The 20,552-nt window shown below is 38.7% G+C and overlaps 1 protein-coding gene across 2 annotated transcripts in view; it reads left to right on the top strand.

The window, feature by feature from the left end:
* The window catches only part of rps6ka1 (ribosomal protein S6 kinase a, polypeptide 1), a 133,908-nt gene that overhangs the window by 55,850 nt on the left and 57,506 nt on the right, over nt 1-20,552 (top strand). The window lies entirely within an intron of this gene.

Genomic DNA, 20,552 nt, shown 5'->3' with positions numbered 1-20,552 from the left:
TAGCAGCTTTTCGGAAGCAGTCAGGTATGTTGTTGTGTTTTTTTTTATCTCGTTGCATGAGTTGAGCTAGAGCCGTGAGTTGAGGATTGGCATTACCCGAGGGGCCAGGTAATGGGAAGCATGATGTTTAGCTACTCTCGCTCTGTTCCGTCCCGAAGACCGCGCGGCGCGCTGAGTGTTGTGTACTTCCGCTTTACTTTGCATATTTCAATAATCGGAATTTGGATGTTTGTGAATCGTTCTCAAATCTTCCACGGCCGAATCGCGAATAATCTAAGAATCGGAAATTTTGCACACTTCTATTCATAATTTAGTTTATTGGTATATTTAGCCGTTTTTTGTAGGAATATGTGTCTGAAACATTTGTTAAGAGTATTGTGAAAAAACTTTAGCATTTTATAGCATTTAAGCTAGCAGACTTTTTCTGTGCAAGTTAGCCAATTGTTCTTTTGTAGTACATAGACCCTCATTTAAAAAAAAAAAAAAAATATATATATATATATATATATATACCGTTTGAGGCTCAGCTCAGGTATTTTAATTTTTCATGTTCCTTATCCGATTACTCGATTATTCGAACTAACTAGTCCATCGATTAATCGACTACTAAAATATTCGATAGCTGCAGCCCTAATTCACATTCAATGCTCTTTTGAAAGTGCAATCTACTTGATTACTTGAACTAACTAGTTGATAGATTAGTCGATAGCTGCAGCCCATTCTGAGGTGCAGATACAGTACCTTCTGCAGTAGCCGACTCCTGAATCTCCAGTTTGCTGCAGTGTTCCCTCAGTCTCTTCGTGTTGTATTTTGGTGCACCTCATTTGTGCTGAAGTGCAATTTGCAATCGTTTTCTGCGACTACTTCATGGGCAAAATGTACTGCATGTATCAAGGTGACGCGCTATGTGCCTCAATGGCTTGTTGCTGACTGTGTCTTTTTGCTGTTTGTCTGTTTTGCTGCTAAGCCTAAACAAGCTTGCGGTGGGGATTTAGCGCTTTTTCTCCAGACGCGCTGCAGGAAATCAAACCATTAAAATTGTAACCAATTAGCTGATGCTGAAGGGTTTATGAGTATGTTCTCTGGCATTGCAGTTATTAAGATATGAATTAGAAGCACTTCAATGATGACATAAGACTTTTTTTTAAATGCGTCACGTGCATGTAATGGGCTTTCTCGGCTAATATAGATTCCATCTGCAACAAGCAGCCTGTGCCGAGGCGTTTTGATGGAAGGATCATCTGATCACTGTTGCCAGGGGAATTATTACCCAGTTTTCTTCCGAGTCAGGTTGTAGAAATCCTTTTATTTCCAGTGATAAATCTTTAAAAATAACTCTCTCTCTAAAAAAAATTGAAATGTTATGTTGTGCACTGAGCAGTGATATAGTCGTTTGTTTGGAGCATAAAGCAACTGGGGTTTGTCGTTAATGGCTGAAAGGAAGAACACTTGGTCCAGGTTTTTTTTTTTTTTTTCTCTAGCGAACAATATATATCACCACTTCAGTCAAAGTTTACTTATTGATGGTTTTTCCTGGTGATGTTTAAACCTTGGTAAAGCTCTGTTAAGTGCTAATTAAATTAACTTTATCATGACTTATAGGAAGATGGTTTTCTACCACTGCCTTAAACCTTTTATAGGGCAAGTGACTATTTTTGGTCATTTGAAAAGATAAAAACTTAACCCCATTAAGACCTGGCATGCACACACAATATTAACATTTGATATAAAAGTGTGGCTAACATCACCTGAAATGTGATGTCTCATGTAGATACCAGATCTCAATTATAATTATTATTTTTAAGCATTAATCATTTTATTTTTTGTTTTATACACTGCATATTTTAGTGAATTCGAAAAATGGCAATAAAACAAAAAAAAAATTGTAACATTAAAATTAATACAGAAAACAGAAATGCACTAGTCATAACCCTCCAATAATACTCAAAAGTTTATATATATTCATTTTTTACCCCTTCCCTAGTATTTAAAGTGTATATAACATGACAAATGAAATCTTAGATAGCATTATAATTAGGGGTGTGCCATCTTAGGCACCCCACGATTCGATTTGATTACGATTCAGGGTGCTACAATTCGATTATTGAACGGTATTTGACGATGATCGCGGTTATCACTAGGGGTGCACGATATCCATTTTTCTAAACCGATACTGATATCGATAACTTCCTGCTCCTCAAAGCCGACACCGATATCGATAACTGATAATAAATATATAATTTTTAAAATGTATAACGAAAACGAACACGAAAAACCACACAAACTACCCCGACTCTTGACACACCATGCGGCGGGAGTGATTGCCTTCACCGATTGGCCAGCCTCCAGCGGCAAGCAACTTTCAGCGGACTATTACAACTTATCATAACCCTGCTGCAGTCCCAGCAAGCAATTCTGCGGGAATTGTTCCCGAGGACGCAGCAGGAAAATGAACGCTGAAAACGGCTCATTCTCTACGGACAAACCAGCCGACATCGGGCGGTTTGTCACATGCCACAGTCGCCGACCGATGAAGGTAAGCACGTCCTGCTTCACCAACCGAGTGCAAGCTTTGTCACCCCAAAAATGCAAACCATCTCCTTATTAAAACGTGTGTCATTATCCCAGTATTTGATATAATATAAAACACGTAGCTTACTCACTTCCTTGTCCCTCAATTGTCTGACTTTTTCCCCATTTTTCACGGTGAACAGGAGCTTTTGGAAACCCCCCCAAAAACCTGGTGTAGCAACAAAAGCCTGCAGCATATTGGGCTGGCATGACGCAAAAAAATAAACAAAATTATTCCGCAAAATCAGCCGAATCCGCAGTCCTTCTGTGTACAATAATATGTCTGTATGGCTGTTGTCACATTCGACTTTTTTTTTCCAGTCTTAGACTCTGGCCGGAAGTCACACATTTTCATGCCGCCGAATTCAAAAAGTTCAATAAATATACTGATCGCTTCCACACACATCCAAACGGTCGATTTCATTCAGGAGCATAAAATACCGTGTGTAATATGAAATAAACATGCTTTCTGGTGTCAGATACACTTTAACTCATTTTCTGCCATTGATAACTATAGATCCCCAATTAATTTACCTATAGGGACTGCCTTTAAACGCTCATGTATCAGTGCCATGGACGGTACTAGACGTCCAATCCCATTTTAACTGTGCGCAATCATTCACCTCCCAGTCAATGACAGTCAATAAGGTAAATGAGTTTGCTTTATATGTGTAACATGTAATGGATGTCCAATAAACATCAAGCCTGCTTGGACTAACACTTGATTTTATGTTTAATGCAGCTCTGCTCCTTTATGTCGTCCTTGTTACATAATTCTCACCCCACTGCAGCATGAGCTCCTACCTTGCGGGCCAGAGGGTAGAAATTAGAACAAGGTAATGCACCAGAGATCGTGGCTAATAGCTTCCTATTTTTCCACTGCAGTTGACTGCTGAGCGAATAGAATCGGCTAAACAGCACAATTAAAAAGAAGGCACAGTGCAGCACTTATAAAGACATGATTAGGCATTGAAAAAGGGAAGTTCGCTTGGAGAGTAAACAGTCGGCATCCGCGCAAAATTAAGCCTTTTATAGGGCTTAGTAAAACAGACAAAAATGGCAGCCTCTTTCACACAGAGACCCTGCAAAATTACCCCAGTACAGAGGTAGCAGAAATACGGCGTTCATCCGCGTTTTACTATTAAATCATCCAATGAAAATTACAGACTCTCGTCCTGTATTTCTTCTGAAGGTTGCATCCACCATGTCAAAGTCAAACAAGGAAATTATGCAAAACAAGAGGCATGCTAACGGATCCAGCATGCAAGCAATTCATATATTGTATTGACTGACAATCAAGCCAAAGGGCAATGATATTACAGAGCGACACGGTTCCTGTCAAACAGGGCTGGCACTCTACTTAATATAAAAATCTTTGAAAAATACAATAATTATGCTACTACTAATCAATGTTAATCAAATTCCATACATCTTTCCTATGCCTACACATTCATGAATGTTTTAACCACCCAGATTATATCCTTTTAAAGCCGTTGGTGCGGGGGGGGTGATGGGTGCTAAATATTAGAGGTGTGCAAAATTTCTGATTCTTAGATTATTCGCGATTCGGCCGTGCAAGATTCGAGAACGATTCACAAACATCCAAATTCCAATTATGGAAATATGTCAAGTAAAGCGGAACTAAAACACAGTCATCGCGGTCTTCAGGACGCAATGAGGAACGGACTGCATTGCGTAAACATCATGCTTGTCATTACACAGGTAATGACAAAGCTCAACTCACGGCTCTGGTTCAACTCATGCCGCTAGATAAAAAAAAAAACAATAATACCTGACTGCTGCCGACAGCCGCTACAAACTACGTCCACATCATGCTACGGTAGGTAATAATTTAAGGCGTGCGAAATTTCCGATTCATAGATTATTCGCGATTCGGCCGTGGAAGATTCGAGAACGATTCATAAACATCCAAATTCTGATTATTGAATTATACCAGGTAAAGCGGAAATAAAACACAGTCAGCGCGGTCTTCGGGACGCAATGAGGAACGGACTAAGAGTAAATGTCTTGTTCAACTCATGTCGCTAGATAAAAAAACAAAAAAACAATCATACCTGGCTGCGGCCGACAGCCGCTACAAACAGCGACCGGTTGCTAGTTGCTACAAACATACGGCAACATATGGCTATGGTAGATATCAAATATTGTAGAACTAGATGTGAAATGACAGTAACGACAGTGTTGGAACATATACAAAGAACTAGATGCGAAATGACAGACTTGCCTCCATCTTAAAGCAGTTGACTTCTCTAGAAGGCTCTGTTGTAGCGAACCTAATTACTTTTTATCTAAAATATCCCTAAATCGGCAAAATCTTGACTTGAATCTATCTTTAAATGATTAAACAGTTTTAAAACTTTGACATGTCGAAAGTAGACGGGTGGGAAATAATGGAATAACGGGAACAATTTTAACAACTTTAATGGTTGATTCACAACATTAAATTAATTGAACGTAGTTTAAAGCTTTTGATACAGAATGGGGACTTGAGTATTTTATTTATTGTTTTTAACTGTTAACTTGATGCTAAAATAGTTTGGTTTAGCCTGAGAGGATTTTTGAACAATTTTGGAACTAGTGTACAAAAAATTAAAAGTGTGGTGGGGTGCATCAATAATCGATTTATAATCAAATCGGAGCCTCTGAATCGTAATCGTAATCGAATCGTTAGGTGCGCAAAGATTCCCAGCTCTAGTAAATGTGTAATTTTTTTTATATCACTCGTCTGGAATCTGGAATAAAACTGATTGTTTTATTGTAGGGTACAATATGGCACCTCGTCTCCAATATTTTTGCTGTAATTTTTACTCTTGCTAGTAGAGGTGGGAATCTTTGGGCACCTAACGATTTGATTACGATTCGATTATAAATTGATTATTGATGACCCCCCCCCCCCCCCCCCCCCCCCGCTATTAGCTGCTAATGTTTTGTACATTAGTTACAAAAACTGTAAAAAATAAAAAATAAAACCTCACAGGCTTAAATAAACGACTATTTATTTCAGTATCAACTTAACAGTTAAAAACAATAAATAATATACTCAAATGCCCATTCTGTATCAGCAGCTTTAAACTACATTCAATTAATTTAATGTTGTCAATCAACTGTTAAAGTTGTTAAAATTGTTAAAATTGCTCCTGTTATTCCATAATTTCCCTTTTGTCTACTTTCGACATGTGAAAGTTTTAAAACTATTTTAAAGATAGATTCAAGTCAGTATTTTACCGATTTAGGAGTATTTTAGATAAAAAGTTAATTAGGTTCGCTTGGAAGGTTCGCTACAACAGCCTTGCAGGTAAGTCTGCTGCTCTAAGATGGCGGCCATTTACAAACACCCGCATCTAGCTTTCTCAACATTTGCTGCTATCGCCATCGAGTCTATTCTACATCTAGTCCTATATAAATATGATATCTACCATAACATTATGTATTGTGGACGTACTTTGTAGCAGCTTTCGACAGCAGTCAGGTATGTTGTTGTTTTTTTTTTTTTTTTTTTTTATCTCGCGGCATGAGTTGAGCTAGAGCCGTGAGTTGAGCATTGGCATTACCTGAGGGGCCGTGTAATTGTTTCCCGAAGACCGCGTGGCGCGCTGAGTGTGTTTTACATCCGCTTTACTTGACATATTTCAATAATCGGAATTTGGATGTTTGTGAATCGTTCTCGAATCTTCCACGGCCGAATCGCGAATAATCTAAGAATCGGAAATTTCGCACACCTCTACTTGCTAGTTAGCAGGGTGTACTCACTTCCTATTTTTCATATATTGGCTTCTGCATCATAACGTCGTCCGACAGAGAACATTCTTTAGTGGAGAAAATTACATTTCCTCCTATGGAATTAAAACAATCATATCTCCGATTTTCCGTGGTTTATCGGTGCCAAATAAAAACTGGAAGACAGGTGTAAATCCTCCTCTGAGTAATGTTGATGCAGTAATGCAGCACACTCTGAAATCGGTTTATTTTGTACGAAGCTTTAATGATGCCACGTGATTGAACAGGCAAGGGTGATCATAGGGCTTCAGAGTGCAAGCTTCTGTATGGTCATGTGACTGTCTTGTTTGTGCGTGATCCAGAGCCATAGGGATCCATTGTTAGGGTTGAGCATCGTTTGAATTTGAACGGTTCCGATTCCACGTTTCGATTCCGGTTCCAAAAGATTCTCGATTCATATTCTTTTGATAGGCAGGGTAAAAAAAATTGCATAGTTTATATTAATCTCTTGACTTCTCGATTATTTTTTAAACTTTGCTATGAATTTCTCACAGGGCTATTTTAACAAGTATATAAATATCAGTCTATGAACTTCAATATGATGAAGTTTCTTTCCGCAGGATTGCACTTTCACAAAGATGTTTATTTTTCTAAAGCTCACGTAGAAAACATTTACAAATATTCTTTTGCCTATGTTTTAGAGTGTCTTATGCTGCAGGCATTTATTGTATTGCATCGTTTGTTTTAGGTGGTATTTCTACAAGTTGAGGGCTGACAGGATTGTTCTGTCCCTTGATCTTAAGTTGACTACTTTTTGTTTGATTTCTTTCTAAACTGGTATATTGTTCATCCGTCCACAAGATGTCACTATTGTAACTCCGGACTGTACAGTTTTTCTTTGGTTTTGCTATTTGCGCCTGGTTTTCCCTAGTGGTGAGTTACTGGAAGCTGCAGGCAAAATGAACTTATTACTTTAGCGTGGTGGTAGTGTACAGACGCTACACACCACATCGTTGGGAACCGTTGATAAAACAAAATCTTTAGGTTTTCATTTCGGTTGTATATTCTGTTACTTTGTTGTCGTTTATGTGAAGCAAAGAAACATGTTTTTGTGCTAAGCTAATTAGCCACTTCATATGATTTGCTCAAAACGGAGCTAGTCTTCATGTGGCTGCTTCTTTATGGTGTTTGGCAGCTATTTTTCCGGTCGGCAGTCAGGGCATCGAAACTTGGAATCGAAATTTTTAAAATGTAACGGTTCCCGGAGAACCGGAGTATTAGTCCCGGATTCCATCAATGCTCCATGCGCAACCCTATCAATTATACTATTTTTCTTCCGGGTGATGGAGCTTTGAATAGTTCCACACATCGCTTCGATGAGGGCGGATCCCATTCATTTGAATGGCTGACTGTCAAGTATACTCGGAGGTAAGTTGATGGAAAAAAAAAAAAAAAAAAACAACTTTTGAATTTTTGACTCTCTGTATATTATCAGAGGTGCTTTATGATGTGTATGTTGAGCTTCATTTGAATGTGTATGGTGTAATTACACTCACCGGCCACTTTATTAGGTACACCTGTCCAACTGCTCGTTAACACTTAATTTCTAATCAGCCAAACACATGGCGGCAACTCAGTGCATTTAGACATGTAGACATGGTTTAAGACAATCTCCTGCAGTTCAAACCGAGCATCAGTATGGGGAAGAAAGGTGATTTGAGTGACTTTGAACGTGGCATGGTTGTTGGTGCCAGAAGAGCTGGTCTGAGTATTTCAGAAACTGCTGATCTAGTGGGATTTTCGCACACAACCATCTCTAGGGTTTACAGAGAATGGTCCGAAAAAGAAAAAATATCCAGTGAGCGGCAGTTCTGTGGGCGGAAATGCCTTGTTGATGCCAGAGGTCAGAGGAGAATGGCCAGACTGGTTCGAGCTGATAGAAAGGCAACAGTGACTCAAATAACCACCCGTTACAAATAAGGTAGGCAGAAGTAGTTTTTCTCCGGTCATTGACAGCAATGGCAACGGAGATGGAACGAATGTATTTGCAGCTGCAGCTAATCAATTTTGAACAAATATTGTTAATACAAATGTTGAAGCATAGGCGACACAGAACATGTTTGCGAATGTTTGAAAACGGCGGTGTTGTTGTGCTGAATCGGAAGCAACGTTCTGAGCGGACCAATCACAGTCTTTCGTTGTTCACGTCACACGTGTTGACTTGACACGTAGTCAAGATTTCTTGGAGGTGCATGTCAGGCTACGGCGTAGAGTCCTTAATCGGGGCTGCGTTAACAGCATTGGCCGCTGTCACCGCTACACAGAAGCATAAATCAGCACTAAGGGGCCGTTTACATGATGACTCTCCGAGAAGAAGAAAGAAGAAAAAATGTCATGTTTGCATATATATGGGCCCGTCTCCTTTTGAACAATGTTGCAATTCTGCATAAAAAAGATGTAGTATTCATGCCAGGCCCTAGGGGGCAGTGCAGATTTACAAGGCGACAGCGAATTATGAACTTTGACCCAACCAAAGTTCCTCAGCCCGGGAAAAAAATATGCCCGCCCACTCGAAGCGATGGCATTTTTCTTTTGTTCAAAAAGGCACATAATGGAAACATTCAATTAATTTAAAAAATATTATTAAAACAGTCAATTAAAGCCGACATTCCGCCATATTTGCTGTTTTTAATGTTTAGTAGCACAGCTGCGCACGCCCAATGTGACGTGTATGAGTGCTGACGTTATCGGCGCAGGGTCGCGCCGCGGGAGCCTTTGATATGCATGCGGAGATAGCCCCCCTCAATTGAATTCTTCCACTTTGGAGGCAGGATTCGGAATTTTTCGTCTTTGCCTTCCGTCTTCGCCGACACCATATGCACGCAAGGCAACTCGCAACACAGTCATTGCGTCTTCGTGTCGCAGAGTCACCATGTAAACTGCCCCTGAGACTAGTTTCTTCTCCACAAATCTACTCAAGTAAATGTAAAAAGTAACAAATGATAATACTCTTAGAAGTACGTTTCTCATTAAGTCAATCAACAAAATGTAACGAGTAAACGTAACGTGTTACTAAATACCTCTGTTGTCCTTGAGGGACTAACCATCCGTACCATGTTGATGACCCCTCTTCTATGCAATGCATTACCCTGTGTAGCTATGTAGGGCTCATAGCAGCCTCAGTGTCGAGTGTTTCTAAACCTGATTAAATATTTACCAAAGGAGAGTGTGTGTGCACGCGTGTGTTCATGTGTGTGTGGGCGCCATACTTGACGTGGGGTCGCAGCCCAGGGCGAGTGCAGGAAACGACAAAGTCAAGGCTACGCATTTCTTGCGTTAGCTAAGAGTCCTAAGCGTGTGTTCATGCATGCAGTAGTCATGGAAACATGTCTCCAACAAACGTGACCTCTCTGCAGCTTTAGATTTAAGCCTCACACTTAAACCCTTCAGCAGTCATCACGGCGTCATTTTAATTTTCTATGATGAGATTACATGTTAGAGATTCCATTTGCTGCATTATCTGTTGTCTCCTCATGCGTAAAGTGCTGTTGATATGTTGCATATTAAAATAGTAGCAATCAATGTAGAGCTAGGTGATTTTTTTTTTCCTCAAAGGGAAAATAATTCAGTATTGCATAGCTATACATATTAATCTGTTGATGAAACTGTAACACAATACACTTGTATTTGTAGTACGGTCAAGACACTTACATAGATGCAGTTATGTAATCCTTGGACCTCTGATCCACTACTAGATTCAGTATAGAGGGATATTCCATTTTAATTCCCTACCAGATTATGCCTTCCAGAGATGAGTTGCTACGTTCATCAAAAACATACATTCATGTCGGTCGAAACGTTCAAACGCACCCACAAACATTGACTATCAGTGGAATGTTTTCTTTTTTTATTCATTTTTCACATTGCTTTACATTGCCCACACATTTGAATAGGGCTGCAACTATCAATTATTTTAATAGTCGATTAATCAATGAACGAGTTAGTTCGAATAATCGAGTAATCTGATAAGGAACATAAAAAAATGAAAATACCTCAGCTGAGCCTCAAACGGTATAAAAGAAAATAAATAAATGAGGATTTAAATACAGGAAAAGAACAATTGGCTAACTTGCATGGAAAAAGTCTGCTAGCTTAAATGCTATAAAATGCTAAGCTTTTTTTTCCCCTAAACCATTCAAGCACATACCCCCCCAAAATAAAAAAAAAACAGCTAAATATACCTATAAACTAAATTAAAAATGCATAAAAAACATTAGCTCAAACAAAAACTTACCTTATGTTGGTCTTAACAGGGAGCAGCTGAATTGAGCAATTTTAAATGAGTGATGCCATATTCACTGTTGCCACTAGAGGGCAGTGTATCCACCCAAATCAATAAAACTAAATGCAAACACTTTCAAAATGAACCATTACAACGAGCTACTAATTAAACGAATACTCAAAGCAGCAAAATTGGTTTAGAAGGTTTTTTCTAATCAAATTACTTGAGTTAATCGATTAATCGTTGCAGCACTAGTATGAATAAAATAAGCTATAACTCTTAATTATGTTATTATTCGTAGCGTTTAAGATACCGAACTTTTGTTAGGCAAATTAGGCTAATTTAATCTACTAAATTTACATATTCATCAGACTAGATGGACGTTTGAACACCAATTGTTTTGTGTCAAGTGTTGTTAAAATATGTGTCGTTTTGTACAATAGCTTTACAAAAAGCACAATTGCCCTGTAAAGATGAAGAACTTCACGTTTATTGAGGATAGAACACGTCATATTAAAAAGGTAAATAAAAAGATACTGTGAGGTACAATAAGGTACGGTTGATTCCGGGTATATTGCAATCCGGCTCGAAGGACCATTAAAATGTCATGTTCAACTACCTGTATTCATGTAATACTGTTTAATCCAGGCTAAGGGATCTTATATATAGGGATCTAGGAGGCCATGTCTCTGCTCACTTGCTGCTTTTCTGAAGCAAAACAAAAGTTCACGTGTTCAAAACAAACAGCTGAGCAGAAAAACTATTGCGATGGCGATGTTCGAACAATATATTGTGCAGGCCTAATGGGTTTCGATATCAAATTATTTTAATTCATTTTAAAATTTATCTTTTAAGAACTACAAGTCTTTCTATCCGTGGATCCCTTTAAATGGACCCCAGTTGAATGTCAGTGGGCTGTAATGGTAAGTGGTCAAAAAACACAACCACCTGCCATTGAAAATGAAGGGGAAATTTTTGCCATCAGAAAAAAAATAGAATGACGTACATGGCCGTCAATGGCATCCCATTATAAATTAATGGGCAAGGTTTTGGCGGGTTTTGGGGGAACTGTAAGTTTTTGGCAAATTCTGTGTACAAGTTTTATGCCCCTATGTCATGGAATTTTTTATGTGTAAATTATAGATAATTATAAGTATAATTATGGATTTCCTTGACAGAATAATATACTATGTTCCATGAAAAAAAATATAAATTTTAGGAGGTGCAAATGATGAAACACTTCATACAGTGGGGCAAGTAAGTATTTAGTCAACCACTAATTGTGCAAGTTCTCCCACTTGAAAAGATTAGAGAGGCCTGTAATTGTCAACATAGGTAAACCTCAACCATGAGAGACAGAATGTGGGGAAAAAAAACAGAAAATCACATTGTCTGATTTTTAAAGAATTTATTTGCAAATCCTGGTGGAAAATAAGTATTTGGTCAATACCAAAAGTTCTTCTCAAAACTTTGTTATGTACCCTTTGTTGGCAATAACGGAGGCCAAATGTTTTCTGTAACTCTTCATAAGCTTTTCACACACTGTTGCTGGTATTTAGCCCATTCCTCCATGCAGATCTCCTCTAGAGCAGTGATGTTTTGGGGCATTTGTTGGGCAACACGGACTTTCAACCCCCTCCACAGATTTTCTATGGGGTTGAGATCTGGAGACTGGCTAGGCCACTCCAGGACCTTGAAATCCTTCTTAAGAAGCCACTCCTTTGTTGCCCTGGCTGAGTGTTTGGGATCATTGTCATGCTGAAAGACCCAGCCACATCTCATCTTCAATGCCCTTGCTGATGGAAGGAGATTTTCACTCAAAATCTCTCGATACATGGCCCCATTCATTCTTTCCTTTACACAGATCAGTCAACATGGTCCCTTTGCAGAAAAACAGCCCCAAAGCATGATGTTTCCACACCCATGCTTCACAGTGGGTATGGTGTCCTTCGGATGCAATTCAGTATTCTTTCTCCTCCAAACACAAGAACCTGTGTTTCTACCAAAAAGTTCTGTTTTGGTTTCATCTGACCATAACACATTCTCCCAGTTCTCTTCTGGATCATCCAAATGCTCTCTAGCGAACCACAGTCGGGCCTGGACGTGTACTGCCTTCAGCAGGGGGACACGTCTGGCAGTGCAGGATTTGGGTCCCTGGGGGCGCATTGTGTTACTGATCGTAGCCTTTGTTACTGTGGTCTCAGCTCTCTGTAGGTCATGAACTAGGTCCCCCCGTGTGGTTCTGGGATTTTTGCTCACCGTTCTTGTTATCATTTTGACGCCACGGGGTGAGATCTTGCATGGAGCCCCAGATCGAAGGAGATTATCAGTGGTCTTGTATGTCTTCCATTTTCTAATAATTGCTCCCACAGTTGATTTCTTTACACCAAGCGTTTTACCTATTGCAGATTCAGTCTTCCCAGCCTTGTGCAGGTCTACAATTTTGTCTCTGGTGTCCTTGGACAGCTCTTTGGTCTTGGCCATAGTGGAGTTTGGAGTGTGACTGACTGAGGTTGTGGACAGGTGTCTTTTATACCGTATAAAGTCAAAACAGGTGCAGTTTTGTGTATGTGTTTCTTTTCTTTCTTCTCTTGTATTTCTTTTCTTCTGTCCCCCCATAATCCCTTCCTGTTCGCTGCTTTGTCATAATAAAAAGGTATTTTGAATGATCACAATGGGAGTATGTCAGACTCTCAATGTGAAACATTAAAACTGTTCAGAATCCGGGCACTTAGACTTCCATTCTCTGTGTCAAACAGCTAAACAGGACAGGTTTAAAAAAAATTTTTTTTTTTTAAAAAAAACAGGTGCCATTAATACAGGTAACGAGTGGAGCCTCGTTAGACCTCGTTAGAAGTTAGACTTCTTTGACAGCCAGAAATCTTGCTTGTTTGTAGGTGACCAAATACTTATTTTCCACTCTAATTTGGAAATAAATTCTTTACAAATCAAACAATGTAATTTTCTGTTTTTATTTCCACATTCTGTCTCTCATGGTTGAGGTTTACCCATGTTGACAATTACAGGCCTCTCTAATCTTTTCAAGTAGGAGAACTTGCACAATTGGTGGTTGACTAAATACTTATTTACCCCACTCTAGCTGGCTGCTTATACAGGCAACTCACATTTTTTGCATGGTGTCAACATCTTTGTGGTTTCTGACTGTTTTTGTAAGAATCCAGGCCTTCTCTCAGAGGCTTTCTCCGTTTGTAGAGGTTAAACAAATACCATATCGCTTCCTGGAAAGCACGTCCATCCTGACAGATGGTGGTCATCTGGAGCCACGGTTTCCAGTTTTGTTTCCCCGCCGGGCTCACCGATAGGAACCTGTCAAACAAACCAGCAGAAGGGTGATCGCGGGTGCGTGTTGAAGACAAACATGTTATCCCGATTCCCATCGAGCGAGGAGAGAGAAGAGTATTAGTAAAACGTCTGGAGACTCCTCGGAGCCGCGCCGAACCGAGCTCTCAACATTCCACGGGAAGGTCAAGAGGAGGCGGGAGTAGGGGTTGTCATTGACTTATTACATCACTTTGGCCTTCGCATTGCAAAGTAACCTCTATATAATACCCCTCGGTATATCATTGTACCAACGTGCAAGTGGAATTATGTGTAATCTCAGATTACATGAAGAAATTGAGGAATTTTCCATAAAATGACAACCACAAATTTTCTTTTTTGTTGTTGCAAGCTCAAAAATGCCGCTGCCTTCCATTTTTCTTCTAAAATATTAATGATTTCTGATTTCAAAAGTGTCAAATCAATCAATTTGACCTTTAAAATTACAGTTCTATTGAGTAGAATGTACTCAATGCAACACTGACACACCCGAGAAAAACTGTGTAATAAGCAATAATTAATTGATTGTAACAAATAGGCTGGTAGTCAGTGAAGGAATGTAGTCAATTGCCTATCCCTAATGAAAACAATGGCCTCGGTAGTCGTGCGTACGCAAGCGTCTCTTGTCATTACATGTTAGAATCTCGTCATGATCGTGTCAGTGTCAACACTTGACCTCAATATGTCCCTCCACCCACTATTCACCATCTGTTGCAACGCTGCTTTTTTCCCTCTCTCTTCCCGTTATTCCATCCATCCTGCTGCCTGCTCGCCGAATGTCGTCACAAGCGCTGCGATGACCAGCAGCCGAACAGACTACCACAAATGACTGCTTTTAATTTCTTCTTGAATGATAAGAATCACGGGCGGTTGGTTACAGTGGGTGGAAAATAGCCTTTGGGTAGAATCACAGTGTGGTGGAATAGTGGGTGGACCGGGCCAGGGCTGCCATATGAAGGCTCATGTGCAATCACAGTTACTGATACTACAGTGTACAATCCATGCCAAATATTATGGAATCGCTAGTCCTGGTGGATGTCCACCAGTAGAGGTGTGCAAAGTTTCCGATTCTTAGATTATTCGCGATTCACAAACATCCAACTTCTGATTATTTAAATATGCCAAGTAGGGGTGTAACGGTACACAAAAATCTCGGTTCGGTACGTACCTCGGTTTTGAGGTCACGGTTCGGTTCATTTTCGGTACAGTAAAAAAACAAAATGCAAAATGTAAATGTGCTAGTTGTGTATTACACACTTTTGTGCTTTCAACGATAGGAACATTAGCCTATACAAAGCTAGAATTCTGCTCAAAAAGTAGCGGGTATTTAAAGATTTTAATAAAAAAAAACAATTTGCCTTTCAGACCCCACGTATTGGTCAGCTTTCTTTCTGAAAGAAAGAAGAAAAAAGAAGTCCTGTGCTAAAGAGAAAAGCAATCCCAATGACAAAGATTTTAAAATGTATTTTACAAATGCAATGCCTCAATGAAACTTTTTTTTTCTTCTTATGAACGGTTTTCAAAAGCTTTATTGGTGGATTTTCTCAAGTTAAAGCGCCACACAGAAATTAATCAATTTAATTGTGTAAGCAGGATGTTTGTATTATTCTTATTATTTAATTACAGGTGTTTTAGCTCATTTCAATTTATTTTATTTAAATGGGCTATTATTTATTTTATTATATTTTACAAATGTGATGTAGTATTTATTTTAGGGCTGTCAAACGATTAAAATTTTTAATCGAGTTAATTACAGCTTAAAAATTAATTAATTGCAATTAATGGCAATTCAAACCATCTATAAAATATGCCATATTTTTCTGTACATTATATATATCTTCTGTAAAATAATTTGTTGGAATGGAAAGATAAGACACAAGATGGATAGATACATTCAACATACGGTACATAAGGACTGTAGTGGGCATTTCACTCTACTGTCATTTAAATCTGTCTATGCTGTCCTCACTCCGAAGCGTCTACTTTTTCCAAAGCTAGACAGCTAGTGAACAACGCCTTAATAATCAGACTTCTTCCTTTTTCACCTGATTTATTAATAAAATGGCCTCAAACCACTGTCCTCTTTAGACTGTAGTGAAACTACAAAAAAAAGTACACAAGCATTGCATTAGCAACAACGTTAGCTTAGCACACTGTACAGGTTCACTAAACATAAACAAAAAGCATCTCATACAAAAAATATAACATTTCGCTTATTAACATAATATGTACATTCTTTACAACAACCATACTTACGGACAAATCTTGTCCAATGATCATATAAGCACAACGTTACAACGTAGGCGTCAGCCCGAGACGTCCTGCAGCCATATTGAACTGGCAAGAAAGCAATAAACCATGTCGCAAAGCGACCACAAGAGTTCGCTGTTAGACAGCACAAAAAAACCTTGCTGTAAAACTTACCAAAAGGCAGAATACTGTCTGAGCGGGACATGTGCGTTAATTGCGTCAAATATTTGAACGTGATTAATTTATAAAATTACCGCGCGTTAACGCGATAATTTTGACAGCACTAATTTATTTATATTGTATATTTTATGTTGTATAACTTTAGTTCCTATGTGAATATTAGTTCCTACTTGTTTTGTTGTGGTAGGAGGGTTTTGTATTGAACACGGGGCCGTGTTGGTTATTATTATAGCAGAGAAGACAGCAGTAAATCAACAAAGACAAGTCAACTGTTCCCTAGATTTTACAAGTAAATTTGGGGTGCGCATTATACACGGGTGCGCCTTATATCCGGGAAATTACAGTACTTATTGCCTGGCATTGGCTGCCACTGACGGCCGTAGATGTTCAATCCATTTGAAGTGGGAGGGATGAGCATTCGTTCATTCGCTGCCATCCTCCCGTTTCAAATGGATTGGACGTCTACGAGTGATAAACTCATTCAAATTCACAGTAGAAGCTTGTTTTTCTGTTTATTAGTTTTTAGAATGATTTCCTGACCACTGTATCGAAAATTGTTGTATTGCTATCAGGGCTGCAGCTATCGATTATTTTAGTAGTCGATTAATCGATGAACTAGTTAGTTCGAATAATCGAGTAATCGGATTAGAGCTGAAACGAATACTCGAGCAACTCGAGTAACTCGAGTTTAAAAACTGATCCGAGTAATTTTATGCACCTCGAGTAATCCTTTATTTTGACAGCTCTAAGCATCACGTTTTGCTCGGACTACTTTTAAGGCGGGACAACGCGCTGATGCGTAGAGGAAGAAGCAAAAAAAAAAAAAATGTACTCTAGCCGACAGCCGCTACAAACGACGCTGACGTTGCTAAATACTAGCCCGTACGATGCTACGTTGGTAGCAGGTAGCGTCTGATGCGTCTCATAGAGATCACATGTATGTTGAACTGGATGCGAAATGACAGAATCGGCCGTGTCTGGGCAGCGTTAGTAAACAACCGCTATCTTAAAGCAGTAGAGTGTTAAGCGCTAATAAAGAGCGCTAAGCGCTAATAAATAAAATTAACGTTACTGTCACTAGCTCATGTAATGTTAGCCCTGCGGAGGGCTAGGTTTCTATTAATTATGACCACTGTCGATGCCTGGCTAACGTGTCTTACATACAGGCTTTAACATAACAGCGTTGTGGAGTGATGAGGGTGTAAAATCAAAACTTAATAATGCTAACTATTAATTTTAGCTCAGTAGCCATTGCTGGATAAAACACCAAGTAGCACTGGTCCCTAATGTGGTCCAATGCAGCCTGTATCATACATTTATTTTGAACACTGCAAAAACTCAAAATCCTATCTGGACTTACAGTTTAGACTAACTTAAAACTTAACCAGAACTTAAAAATGGCTTGACACAAATAGAAATTCTATTGAAACACGTGGGGAAAAAATTTAAACTTTTAAGTGATGTGTGTTATCAAGCGTAACGGCATTTTTAGGTAAGATATATATATATATATTTTTAATAAGATCTGAAAGTTTTTTGAGTGAAAGCAGTGAATTGGTCTTTTTTTTTTTTTTTTTCTAGTTACATCTAAAATTGTTGGCTGTTTTCAACAATATACATTGAAAATAAAGACATTGATTGACTGAAAATGGTTCAAGATGAGATGAAATGTCTTGCTTTCGCATGTATATTAATAATTTCTCTTCACCTAAAATTATAGTTGTTTTATCCGATTACTCGATTAATCGATAGAATTTTCAGTTGATTACTCGATTACTAAAATATTCGATAGCTGCAGCCCTAAATCGGATAAGGAACATAAAAAATTCAAATACCTAAGCTGAGCCTCAAACTGTATAGAAAATAAACAAATAAATAAGAATCTAGGTAAAACAAAAGAAGAATTGGCTAACATGCATAGTAAAAGTCTGCTAGCTTAAATGCTATAAAATATAAAATAAAATATAAAATGCTAACGTTTTTTTTATTTTTTTTATTTATACAGTGCTCTAAACAAATGGCACAGACACATATTCCTACAAAAATTGGCTAAATATACCTTAAAACTAAATTACGAATGCATGAAAAAAAACATTAGCTCAAACAAAAACTCAGCTTATGTTGGTCTTAACAGGGAACAAATGGATTCAGCCATGTGAATGAGGCAGACTACAGGGCAGTGTATCCACCCAAATCAATAAAACTACGGTTGTTCCGATCATATTTCTTTGCTCCCGATCCGATCCCGATCGTTTTAGTTTGAGTATCTGCCGATCCCGATATTTCTCGATCCGATTGCTTTTTTTTGCTCCCGATTTAATTCCAATCATTCCCGATAATTTTTCCCGATCATATACATTTTGGCAATGCATTAAGAAAAAAATGAATAAAACTCGGACGAATATGTACATTCAACATACAGTACATAAGTACTGTATTTGTTTATTATGACAATAAATCCTCAAGATGGCATTTACATTATTAACATTCTTGCTGTGAGAGGGATCCGCGGATAGAAAGACTTGTAATTCTTAAAGGATAAATGTGACTTTGTATGTTGTGACTAAATATAGCCATCTAGTGTATTTGTTGAGCTTTCAGTAAATGATACTGCAGCCATTTAACTTCTGCCCAAATGCATGATGGGAAGTGCAACCATGACTGTGCGTAGGGCTACCAATTGATATATCTTCTCTGCATTGGGAAAGAATATAGGGTGTTAAGAAAATGATCAACTGCTACCTTTCTTCCCCACATTCCCACGTTATATTTAATGCTGAGAGAGGTATTGTAAGGCTTTAGCCACATAAAAAATGGCTCCAAAGACTGTCAAAATTCTCTCTACTCATTATACGCTGCCTTTTAGCGCTAACTGTAGGTAAAACGGTGTCTTTATAGATTGAACGTGACAATGCGTGAGTGGTTCGTGCAGCGCATGCGTTAATTACTTAACGTGGTTAATTAGAAAAATTAATTACCGCCGTTAACGCAATAAATTTGATAACCCTACTATGAGCCAAAACTACTATGGATGAGACATGGAGTAAGACATTTTGGCATCCCGATCGATCGGGACATCTTTAAATAAAACTAAAGGCAAACACTTTCAAAACAAACCATTACAACGCCACTTTAATTAAACGAATACTCGAAGCAGCAAAATTTAATTCAAATATTTTTTTCTAATCGGATACTCGAGTTAATCGATTAATCGTTGCAGCACTAATTGCTATCTCGTCAGATCATCGTTATCGCGAGCTTTGTATCGCAAATCGTATCGTGAGGTACCAAAAAGTTCCCACTTCTAATCTAGATCTCAACCCAATTCAAAATATGTTGTGGAATTTGCAACATGCACAACTGATCTGGCAACTGGAATAGGAGGAAGTTGTAAATAGCTTTATGAAGCGTACACGTTGTCATTTATTAGGTCTGTGCATCAGAGACTGAAAGTTAGAGGTGGTGCAACTAAGTATCACTTCTGCTTGGTCGAAGAAGTAAATGTTACTACCACAAATTGTTTCTCTTGATTTCTCAGTTTGTGTGGCTGCTTAACATAACAAGTCACGAAAATGGCCTTTGCGAAAGGCCCATTTAAAATCTTTTAAGATTCCTCACGTGTGACCCCAATACAAAGCTCAATTGTTAGTCTTCAACCAATAAGTGCAATTGCCCTCAGATAAAGACGGAAAAATCGGTGTCATCTCTTGAAGTCCATGGACTTTGCACAAAATGTAAAACAGGGCTTGTCCGCACACATTCATGCCTCACGACTCAGGTGTCGTGTTTTTTTAGGCATGTTGAGTTTTATTATAAGCATAAATAAAAACAGCTTCTTACTCTTTACAGACTTGGTTTTGATTGCCTCTTAAGGCTTTAGCGCTTGCGGTGGAAGCATTGATTGTTTCCATACTGTGTTTAGCTTGAACGTAAATCTGTGTGTGTTCCACTGAAGCGGACGCCCTCTTGTGTGCGTTTATCATCAACAGAATCTGCTATTAATGGTTGAAGGTGGCTCTGCAGAGCTACTAGACAAGAACACATACACACACAATCAAAGCCATGGTTTATAACCCAATTACCCAGCATGCCCCTCTGTTTGCAGTACACTCTAAATCCTGCGTCATATTACACAATGTAGCGCCGATCATTCTGACAGCTCCCGTCATGGCAGCCTTGAAAATGTTTAATC

This window comes from Corythoichthys intestinalis, chromosome 15 (genome assembly GCF_030265065.1).
Source record: "Corythoichthys intestinalis isolate RoL2023-P3 chromosome 15, ASM3026506v1, whole genome shotgun sequence".
NCBI classification, from domain to species: domain Eukaryota; kingdom Metazoa; phylum Chordata; class Actinopteri; order Syngnathiformes; family Syngnathidae; genus Corythoichthys; species Corythoichthys intestinalis.
The sequence above is the reverse complement of the archived record's forward strand: the minus strand, read 5'-3'. Positions and strand labels throughout refer to the sequence as shown.